General features: G+C 31.3%; 1 long non-coding RNA gene across 1 annotated transcript; it reads left to right on the top strand.

Moving 5' to 3' along the window:
• The first annotated feature begins 10552 nt into the window (after positions 1-10552).
• On the top strand, positions 10553-11265 carry LOC132299880 (uncharacterized). The gene is made up of 2 exons (XR_009480218.1): positions 10553-10917; positions 11037-11265. It is a non-coding gene; the product is annotated as an uncharacterized LOC132299880 (long non-coding RNA).
• Positions 11266-12409: the final 1144 nt, after the last annotated feature.

Genomic DNA, 12409 nt, shown 5'->3' with positions numbered 1-12409 from the left:
TTTCTGTTCAAATGTAGAAGGAAATCTTTACTGCTTTAATGTTTCTCATTTCTTCAGTCTCTCAATAGTTTCCCTTAGAGGTTTTCCGCATTTCAGTTCTTGTAAACATTAATCAAACTAAATGATAATGCACCTTTAGGTCTTGAATAGAATCTTTCTCCTAGAAGTAATTTCTTTTTTCTTAATTTTCTTGCTTCAGTGTCTCGATATTTCAAAAATATGCGTGCACTTGATTATCATGTTATCATATTATAATACAAGTTCTACTGGACATCAATGTTGAAGTGATTCCTCAGACATGCAGGCAGCTTCTTCCTTTAGGAAGAAAATAGAAGGGTCCATCATTTCCCATGATTTTTTTTTTTTTATCTACATGGTTCCTCCAAACTAAAAGGAAATACACAGAGTCATACACACCACAAAAAAATAATAAATAAATAGATAACTGAATAGTGAAATTATCCTTCACATTAATTTGTGCTTCATGTGAAGGATTAAACAGATATAGAGTGCTTAGTATGTTGATAACAAGAAGTTTTGCCAAAACCAATCCCTCACTCTCTCTTTCTAAGGATTACAGTGAAAAGAAAGAAAATATACATTATAACTATAGAAAAAACTAGAACCTCGTCTGAAAGTTTTAGTTTCGAAACAACAAGATCATCATTTTCCCTTCAATTTGCTTTAAATAAAAAGGGAAAAAAAATATCAGCAAAAATGGAAACAATACGTAGGAAATCAAAATATAGAAACAACACTTACAAGACCGAAGCAAGTATCATAATTACAAAGAGTACTGTCGAACTACCACCAATGATTCAGTAAGGCATGCTGAATAATCTTCTAGTCATATATTTCCGATCCAAGATGTTGTAACACCAGGGAAGCATTATAAGGTGTTGCATTCAGTTAAATGCATCTTATTGTTCTGAATTATACAGCCTCCAATATTGATACTAAGCTACATAATATCATATCCCCTTTTTAATTTTGACTTCGACTCCAAATTTTAGTAAGCTAGTTATTTTATTTTATTTATTTATTATTTATTAGTAAATGAGTAAGCTAGTTCTTTTGTTTTCATAAATATAATTTTAAGCAAGCATAGCTGTAAACTATTACCATCAAGGTAGCCCAGTGGTGTTTCCTCTATCTCTCAAAGTGGGGGTTGAGGGTTCAAGTCCCAGAGAGGAAAATTGTGTGCGTGAGTTACTTACCAGAATAAAATATATATCTGTATATAAATATATAAATATATATATATATATAGCTGCAAACTGTTCAGAATTCAGATGTTCAACCCTCCTAGCATTCAGTGAATCTATTAATGTTATTCTTTTAGTTGGTTACTTGGTCCTATAAAAATCTATAGCAAAAGTAATAATAATAATATTAAATTGAACGAAAAATTTACTTATCAAAAAACAAAATTAAATTGAACAAAAAATCATAAAAATGCTCCAAAAAATTGTTACAATCTAAAAAAATTGATTTGAAATTTATGTTGTATAAGCAGGGTTACATAATGTCAATACTGACAAAGTGCCCAAGAAGGAATTCCATTCCATAGAATCAACTATCAAATATCAAGACAAGGCAAAATATATAGATAAATATAATACGGTATATGTTATATGGTATATTACTTTTGTTAGATTTCAATTCTATTTTTGGAGCTTTTAGGTTTCCATGCAAACTCATATATTACGAATATCATTATATTATTAAAAAAAAAAAAAAAAAGAGTGCAATACAAGATATGAAGAACTCAGGAGTTAATTGCTTATGTTGAGAAGAAAGATTAGATAAGGAAAGCGAGCAAGCGTTCCGAGGATTGATCTTTTCAGGTAGGGGGTTCATGAATATAGATAATTGAGGACAGAAAAGGATTCAAATCGAAATCAGGCTGAGTTGGAAAGCGCTCACATGTCGAATGACGACGCTTAGGAACGATGGGCTGCAGATCACTCTACGGAGATGCAGTATTGAGACGAGGCACATCAGGTTCTGAATGGATGGTCACGGTACTTGGCTGCATGATTAAGTCTGTTCTGAATTCCTTACCAACATACTCTCTCCGACTTAGGAATAAAGTGACACCGTTTATCTTATCTCTCACTCATTGCCTTAGAAAGTTCATCCCATCCTAAAGTTGTTCCTGAGCTCGGAGTTCCAAGCTCAGAAAGCATTAAATGTCTGTCTTTTCATCTATCATCAAGTCTTTCTACTTTTATACGTATCCTACGTCTTATTTCAGATTTATCTTTTTGACAATCAACTCCTTTAAAAACTTCAGCTACTAGAATAGATGTAACTAAAGTATTTATATCATTAAAATGTCCTGTTATATGTGGCCAAGATTCTTTCCAGAAATTGGCCAATGCGTACATGAATTACTAATTTTTTTTTTTTTTTTTTTTTGGTTAGGTAAGATGCACATGAATTACATCATCATCATCATCCTTGCCTTTATCCCGTACAAACGGACTCGGCCACATGGACTCTCTTTTTCCACCCTTTTCTATTATAGGCCATATCTTCTACAATTAAGATGACAAGATTTGAGCTCAGTCCCCTTCTGCTTTAATATCATGTCAACAGCTAAAAGCTTAAGCATCTAAATGATGTCAAATTATTATGCTATCAACATGATCCCTATGTGTAGTCAGACAGACTTCCCTCTAAAAGTGAGCCTAACACACATTCACATTTACTATGAATGATCAGCACTTAACTGGCTGAACACGAATTATCCTTTGTTGGTGTAACTTAAGTATTGTATCACCAACACATATAAACTTAATGAACCGTCAATCTAGAAGTTAGGATATTTATACTAATTCCAAATTACCTTGAAGCAGCTGCAGCTCATGCTTGACCCTAAGCTCTGATTGGGACTCCCATCAATCATCATGAAGCCAGGCACAAAATTGAAGTCACCATATTCAAATTCCAGCAACACTATAATAAATTCAAAGAATAATATTTAATGGTTTCATATAAAGAAATAAATATAACATAATTGGAATTAGTTACGGATTTTTTTCAGGATATTAAATTTTGATTGATTTAACCATCAACCAACCAGATAGTTAGAAAAGATCCGTAGTTGCCAAAGAACCAGGTTCTGTAACTTCATTTGCTTCACCATTCTATAATAAGTCAAATTGTTGGATAAGCAACAGGTTTCAGATTATTGGACCAGATTCTGCAACTTCATTTTCTCCAGCTTCATCTGCCTCTCTAGATTTTATTCTTAATTTTTCATACATTTGGGGGATCACTTGTAAGTTTCACTCAACCGAACGGATTCATTTTCTATATACAGCTTGAAAAAACAAACTTACTACCAAAGGCTTATTAGCCCAATTGGTATTTCCTCCTTCCACGGTTGAGGGTTCAAGTTCCTCCAATGGAGCATTGATGCATGTGATTTACCTATCGAAGAAAAAAAAAAAAAAAAGGAACTATTTGGCAGTGAATTCTTTTTTTTGTTTTTCCCACCCTTTTGTAAAGAAGCTCCACATATTTTCTCTTTCAACCGGTTCTTGATTTTCCCTACATTTATATAAAAATATTTTCAGAGAAGTCATTTTCAATTGTTAATTATGAAACTTGAAGTCTATGTTACATGGACTCCCATAAGTTTATTGGGTGCGGGTACGTATCCTCGCATCCGGCGTGTCAAATCTAAAAATAAAAGGTGACAAGGACATGGCTAAATATTCATATTATATAATGCTTTTATTCTATATTTTAGACCAACATAATGTCTTTATACAGCATAGTGTCCAATATAGGTGTTCTGTTTTTTGTTTCCTTAATTCCAATATAGGTGTTTCGCTCATTTTGAAACAATAATATAATAAAATTGAATTACGGTATATGATATAATTTATAGATGCATATCCAATAAAAAATGTCGGACACACATTCCATGGCTATATCCCTGTAATGTGTGTCCGACACACGGGTACTTCACCCACTTCTGAAGAATCATGTAACATAGCTTGAAGATGAAAAAAAAAAAAAAAAAAAATCTCTTTCTTTGTATATTCTTCGTTCTGCTCAGCTGAAACAGTGAAGAAATTGCATTCAACCCAATTTATAATAAATTAAAAGAATTGATTACCAGCAAAACAAGATTTCATTATAAAGAACAACACTTTTTTCAGACAACAGTACTTAAAAATAAAGGGAAAGATTAATATACTGACACTTGTGTTACACAAATGAATAATTAACACAAGTAAATAGCAGAGTCGATGTGTAATTGTGTATATACACAAATACATATAGAGAGAGAGAGGGGGGAATAGTACCTCCGTTCGAAAGCTCATTGACAGTGGGGACCCTGAAAATTCATATGATTGTACGGCCTGAAAATTGAATGTGTGCCTCTAGGGTTTATTGGTTTAATAAAGAGGGGACAAGACTATAACATGTCTGGTCCGCTGTGGGGTTGAGGATTATACACCGTTAAGCTGGTCTATAAGAATGCCTTCTGGGATTTGGGGTTTTGGAGTGGAATCGGGTTTACCAACTAATGAAATGGATCATATTGTGGGTAGCTTATGGAGTCCGAAAGAAAATAAAAATAAAAAAATAATTCTTGCATCGAATAATTAAAGTGAATTACTAAACTTATTTTTTTAATTGATTAATTATGTAACAAATAAAAAAGTAAAACCCTCTACTTAATTGTATTTGATATAAATAATTAATTTAAAATTATTTAGTTAGACAATTCACGTTCAATCACTCATTAATATATATATATATATATATATATATATATATATATAAAAGGTAAAAATTTACATATTTGACTTTTTATTAACGAAAAAAAATAACAATAAATTGAAAGAAAATTGTAAAGGGGAAAGGGAAAAATAAATAAATATAAAAATAATTTAATAATATGTAAATATTATATATTATAAAATTAGATAATATATTTATAGTATCTTGTATATTATATTATATCTAATCAGAATATTATCAAACCGGGTTGATCATAATCCATATTCTATTTATTTAACTAACGAATTATAGGATTAAATGTTTCAATTCATATCCAATTTATCAGATCGAATTCAAATCATTATCCGATCCATTAACACATCTACACGAGACTTGTGCATAGAATTTTACATTAGTTCAAATATTAAATAAATTTTTGCCTTTTCTAGATGAATTCTATGATACGGAAAGGAGTATTGATAAATTTTTTTAGTTATTCAATTAATTCATATAGTTTGGTAACACTTAAAATAATTTGTTTAAACTAATGAAAATTTATGTTTGACTCATTTTTATTTTTGCAAGCTGTTTAAAGATTTGGTTTCAACATTGCTATTACAATTTCAAACTAATGGATGATTTTATTTTATTTTTTTTGCCCTAACTCAAAGTTAAATTTTATTTTCACTTATTACCCACGCATATTCTTTCACATGTAACCCCTTTCCTTTTAAAATCATGATTATTATATGGCTTAAAATAATAAATTACTAACATTCCTCGCATAAATAAATAAATAATTATTTTCTTGGACTTGATAAAATGCGGTGGTTAAATATTAGTTAAGGTAATTTTTAAAAGTTGTAAAATGAGTATGTGGATAACTGTTCGGAATTTGCAAATCATTCAAGAGTTCTAAGTGATTAAGGGATGGATTAATTCTTCATTGCCAAAAAAAAATAATAATAATAAAATAAAAAAATTAAATGCTGCACATAATACTGATTAATTGAACGTAATTAAAATTTGTCATTATTTTTCACAATTTGGTTCTTAACATTGACATTTGTCCAAGGGGAAAGGCGGATTGCATGCAACTAATATTTATCAAATGTATATATATATATCAACTTTTGGCTCAATAATACTTTGTAATTTTTTTGTTTTTTTTTCAACTTCAGAAAAAAAAAAAAACAAAAAACAAAAGAGACAGAGAATAATTTATAGGTTTGGGCTTTGGGAATAATGCTAAACAGAGAAATAAGCAAATAATTTAAAGGTTTGGGCTTTAGGAATAATGCAACTATTTGCTTATTTCTCTGTTTAGGTTATGCAACCCAAAAGCATAAAAGATGAGCCCAAATGCTATTTGTTACTAATAATTTGGGCTTGGTTACAAGTCTAGACTATAACTCTTAATATCTCTCGGTCCATAACTCAACCCAAATGAAAGGTGGTCCAACTAGGGTAGTTATGAATATCTTGCATCTACATTGGGCCAGATAACAGGCTTCATGTTGGTGTGAGTGGATAGGTTAATTGGATTTCCACCGAAAAGGAGAATGGATAGTTGTTTGAGAATGGATAGTTGTTTCCTTCAACATTTGGGCTATGTTTCGTTTGCTTTGGAGTAAAATATTTTTAGAAAAATATTTTTTTTGTGTTTTTTAAATATTTGGTTGTCGTAAAATATTTAAAATATTAAAATTTAACAAAAATAACATATTCATTAATTTTTGGTAAGTTATTTTATGCCACACCTGATGGACTAGGTCTAAACCTTTGCGAAACACCAAAAAATAAAAATAAAAGAAAATATCTACTTGAAAAAAGAAAATAAAAAATATTTTCCGTCGAAACAAACGGTGCCTTAAATTTTTTTATTATTCAAATAAATGTAGAATGAAATTATCTACAAACTAACATCCCTTATTGTCTCTAACAGGACTTAAACTTTATAAAGTTGAGAAGATACCACTATGCTATAGTCTTTGTTTACTTGGCATTAGTCTTGATCTCTCTTACTTAAAAGGAGAGGTTGAAAGTTCAAGTCGGGGACATTATTGTGGGGGTGTACACGTTTAATTGAACTTCTAATTTAAAAAATACACATTTATTTGAAAGAAAAAAAATTCTCAGATCAAATTTTGCAGCGCTGTGCTTAGCACAAAACCGCTTTATTTTGTCTCAACTAAAATCTGATTGCTTCATACATTGTGCCAAAGGTTGAATTTGTAAATATTTGGGACAAATTTTTATAGTGAAATGTGTTTTGGAAACAGATTTATAACATAACATAGAAGAAAACAAATTGAAAATCTATTTAGTTGATTGCCAATGAAAAGAAAGTTATATGCACACACACACACACATCAGATAACTTTGAATAATTAAATAACCAATTATTAGGTTAGTGAATTGGGTGGCTTCTCAACCTCGTTAATTTTCAATATTCCCATACAATATAAAAGTGTCAATGGCCCTAATTTACACACATCAGAATGCAACAACAATGTAACATTTATAAACATATTCACGTTAAAAATATAACACTCATGCAACATATTTAATTTAATATATTTATATAGTTGTTATATTATTAATTTATAAAAATTGTATTATTTTGCATGATTGATTTAAATGAACGATATAGACACGGAATGGAATCACCTCTCTGATTCGTTTTATCGAATCTGTGACAATATCTTCTCATTCCCTTCCAATGTGATTGGCTTGATTATGGACTCGGTATGCGTTAACTTAAGGCTCATGTCCTATAAAGCCAAGGAGAAGCAATGTAGCTAGGGTTGAGATGCACCATCATCCTTCGTCATGCGGAAAATTATTACTATATGCTACGAAAAAATATTTTGTAAATGCCAAAGAAGAAGTCTTAGCTATGCTTGAGTTCTAACTTGTCCGGAACCACGTGGTTCCCGACAATGTAATAATTTCTCTCATCCTTGGCATCCAATGCAGAGCTCTGTCTGTCTGTTTGGCTGTTTTTGCTCTTTGTTGTTTAGCTAGCTTCTTCCTGTTGCTGTGGTTTGTGCATTTTTGCTCCCGTCGATCGTACTACTACTTTCAACTTTGTTAATTTATGACACTGCATTTTCCCAAAAGGGCTTACCCTCATGCTAAATTACATACCGCAGTTGAGAATTGAAAATCAAAACGACCATACCGTTATGGAATTGAAATGAATGTGAAGATTGATCGTAATTTGGAGAGTAATGCTACGCACAAAAACCATTTTTTTTTGTGTGACTTCAATAAATAGTGACGATAATATTTTTTTTAAAAATTTTCTTAGAGTAGATGTATCGGTCCTATAATACACGTACTATTTAGGTCAGAAGTGCGATTCAAAAATATCTCGACATCAAAGACTTACTTTCCAGATCTGCCAATGCTGGAGGCGACAGTAATAATTACCCTTATGAGCCATGATCATAACTTATTTATTGTAAGTTATTCCATATGGATCCATTTGTATGACCTTATTATTAAGGGAAAATATTTAAATGAAAAGGAAGAGAAAGTCCAAATGAAAGCAAACTCTTTTATCAACAAAACATATGATTTTCTTAATGGCCAAAGTCAGATGGAGCACTTTACAGACTAATGCTCCAAATATTACCTAATCCCTTGGTGACTTTGATAATTAATTGTAGTCACTGATACAACTGACACCAATCAGATGCAGACCTTGCAAGCATTCAACAAATGGCCACTCTTAACGTTACCATCACTTAACAAACTAAAGTTGCAATAAATTAACAATGGAGAAAATTTATATCTATATATATAAATATATATATGTATGTATATATAGAGAGAGAGAGAGATATGATTTTGATAGATGCTTTTTGGCTTTTTGTTTGTTTAAATTAAATTTTATGTGAAGGTTGTGCAAGACCTAAGGAGTAAAGCATGCGAGTATGGTCCCCCAATAGACTCCTGTTTTACATACTTTTTGGTTAATGTTTGATGCTTACCTTACAATGGGCATGTTGAGAGAGAGAGTGACAAGGTCACACGCAGAGAGAGAGAGAGAGAGAGAGAGAGAGAGAGGTACTTCCGTTATTGGGCCTCTCAACTAAACTCAGGAAAATGTAGAGAACCTCATTAACCTATCTGCATGTGATGGCGTGGGCGTGACAATATTCAATTGCCTTGCTTGGGACCACTTTTATCTTTTGTTTTTTTTTACTTTTCAGACTCTTCAAATTTTTATTTTTATTTTTATTTAAAAAAAGAAAAACCAATATTCAGTTAAATACCACTATTTAGGCCTAAAACTTTAATCAAGAAATCTAGTCAAGGAAAGAATAGAAATCTTTGTCTAGCTAGGTACTCTGTCTCACCCCATTTATTACTAAAAGTATATATTGAAATAATAATTATACACATTTTTGTACAACATAATATTTTATATGATTCACCTAAATAAAAAATTATGTTCACGAGAAGAGAGATTTCACTATTACATATAAAGTAACAAAATATATAACCATTACCCAATCTCAATCACTCACTCACTCACTCATACTTTGAAGTTACATCGGGAAATATATATATCTTCTCATCTCCTTATAATACTTGTCCTTAAATCCTTTAAATCTTTTTCATCCCTCTCTCTTCATCCAAACACAAATCTATTTACCCAGGTTTCAAATCTAATTCCTCGTAAATTTCACAACTTGCCTACCAAGGAGTTAGAACTTCCTTCCCAGCTCTCTAGCCTTACTCCATAAAGACTTTGGGCTTCCATAAAATTATCTAAAGTAAACATGTTATACTTGTCGGAGTCACTGTTCTAACTATTCTGCCCAAGCGCAATCGATTTCACTTTTCTTCCGCACCAAAATTTGAGTCACAACCCCCTTCCTAAATCCACACCTTGCCATCCTTTGTCCCGACTGCCAACCTAATTGTATTGCAAAATAAGACATAAAAATATTAGTCTCACATTATCTAAGAGTAAAAACATAGTAATCATTTTACACCCCTAAAATAGGAGTGACATTCCCTTGTAAATATAATTATAATATAAGTCTTGGTAAACAAATTTATATGGAATTTAAATTTGATGTGGTTTATTGTTATTAATTTTTTTTATGGGTTTTATTACTTAAAAGTCCCATTATTTTGTATAGGTTTTGATGTTTGATCCATTTTTCAAAAAATTACAGATTGATCCTATTATTAAATATTTACATTTGTCAACAAAGAGTCCACTAAAAAAATGACCTATTTTATATTGATCTCTAATTTTTTTTTTTTTTTTTAAAAAAATAGACCAATATCAAAACCTATACAAAATTATGTGACGCCCAAATTTTTTTCCTCTGGCAAGTAATTGACACATCAAAAGTATGTATGCACTCTCCTTTATTTTCAATATTTTTTTTCCTACTGTAACCGTTGAGTAAGTATCACTAAAATACTAATGATACAATATTTTATAAAAAGAAAAACGTAAAAGGCTGTTGGAGGTAGATTATGGGATGTTCTAAAGAGCTCGAAACACCATACATTGTTGATAAAAATAAATAATAATAATAAAATAAATAAATAATAATAATAATAAATTTACCTAATGGGAGGTAGAGATACAATTTCAGAGTTGTGTGTTTATCTATTCAAAAAGGAGAAGAAAAAACAGTTAAAAAAATGTAAATTCATTTTAAAATATCATTAAATTACAACTCTCTGTTGCAAGGTACGTATATCATTTCAAGAACATTAATATGTTGTCTATATACAAAATGTTTGCTAGTCTAATATAATATTACCACAAGACAAAACGGTGTGAGTGGAAGTAGCAAAAGCATACTTGGAAGGAGTGGATGTGGAATTCATCCTATGATTCCTATCTATTTATAACCTCTCATCCCTGTGAAGCCTTCGTATTCATAGATAAGAAGGAACAAAGAGGAGGCTCTGTGCTAAAATACAAGGAGGGTGCACACAATCTTATCGTGCACCACAAGCAGTTGAAGCTGCCAGCATGATCTGAGCTTTCCTTCATCCCATGGGAGAGAATAGATCATGTGGCAGTTTCACCTGTTGATGGGAGCATGAACCCAAAAAAAACCCTAATCACCACAAACCCTAATTTTCATCTTCTGATTAGGGTTCCTCTTCCTTGCAAAAATTCAGAAAAGTAAGGTATTTGCTCATCTATTTGAGTTTTGGCTCATCTGGGTATCCCAGTATTTATTTATTTATTTATATTAATTATAGTATTTTTTGGTCTGATTGCTTTTGTTCTTCTTTTGTGTGTCAAGTGATGCTATGTGAAGAATCTCATAAGCAGGTGGGAGGTGTTGTTAGGGTTTTTGGTGACAGAGTTGGTGCTTTTGAGATCCCTCCACCCTTTTATTTCTTGGGGATTGAGTTTTTTTTTAATAATATTTTTTCATGTACTGTTCTTGTCAATTCATGCTCCATATGCTTCCTTTTGTGTTCATTTGTTCTGATCTATTTATAATAATATATTTCCTTTTGTTTTTTTCATGAATTGGGATTGAATTTTAATCTGTCCAACATGCACATATATGCATATATCTGCAGACTTGTAAGTGAATCCTTAATATTAAATCGCGTTGAAACAAGTACTGTTACTTACTGTTTGAAATAATATTTAAAACACGCTACAACAGAGGATCTGGACGCATTTTATAGTATAACTAGATGTGTAGACCGAATTTCTAATTGAACTTAAATTTTATCTCTCTCTAGCATATTTCATGGTATGTTTTTATTTATTTATTGTAGTCATGAAATGTTGGTGATATATATAATAGCATGGTAGAAAAACTGCATGAAGTAATTACAGGGATTATGACCAGACATAACAATGAATTGTCTCATTTGAAGCTTCTGAATAAAGCTGCAAGTTTGGTAGAGAACAAGACAGACCCTTTTTCTCACAAAGTTTAGAATATTGAAGGTCTGAGGAATCAAACCTTTTCCAAAGAGAAACCCATTCAGAGCAAAATTGTCAAGTAAAAGAGAAAAAGGTTATAGAAATCCAGGTTTTACTTCCTCAATGTGGTAGCAGAATGAACTAAATTCTGAGCTGATTCCAAATATCTATGCAATTTCATGCAAAACCATACATGCATAAATACATCTATACACACACACACACACACACACACACACACTATTCTAAGCAAAATGTGGGGGTATATGGCACATCTATCTTTAGCTTTGTAGTCCTACTTTCATCATTTTTCTTTTTCCAATCTCAAGCACAATGTACCTAGGCTACTTTTTTTGGCCATCATGATATAGCTAACCTGCAAACTCTAGTGAAATCATTTTTTAGTTTCATTTTTCTTGTGTGTGTGTGTGTGTGTGTGTGTGTGTGTGTGTGTGTGTGAGAGAGAGAGAGAGAGAGAGAAAATTGCCGAAAGTTGAGAACCCTTTGGAGTTTTTTCTTGAACATTGTCTTTCAAGACCAATTGTTCTTTGGAGTTTTTTTCTTGAACATTATCTATCAAGACCAATTGTGTATTTTTTCGTCAGACATTGTAGTCTCTCTCTCTATCTCCTTGTTTTCTTCGGGCTCATTTTCCGGATATTACATCAAATATGTGAAGAATAAAATCCCAAATAGTAGCACAGTCAACTTTCTACGCAGTGGATGTAACAC

The sequence above is a fragment of the Cornus florida genome, unplaced genomic scaffold, assembly GCF_030987335.1.
Source record: "Cornus florida cultivar Cherokee Brave unplaced genomic scaffold, ASM3098733v1 CherokeeBrave_3.0.0_Hap2_Chr03, whole genome shotgun sequence".
In the NCBI taxonomy this organism is placed as follows: Eukaryota; Viridiplantae; Streptophyta; class Magnoliopsida; order Cornales; family Cornaceae; genus Cornus; species Cornus florida.
Note: the sequence above shows the minus strand (reverse complement) of the source record. Positions and strands in the feature narration are given on the sequence as shown.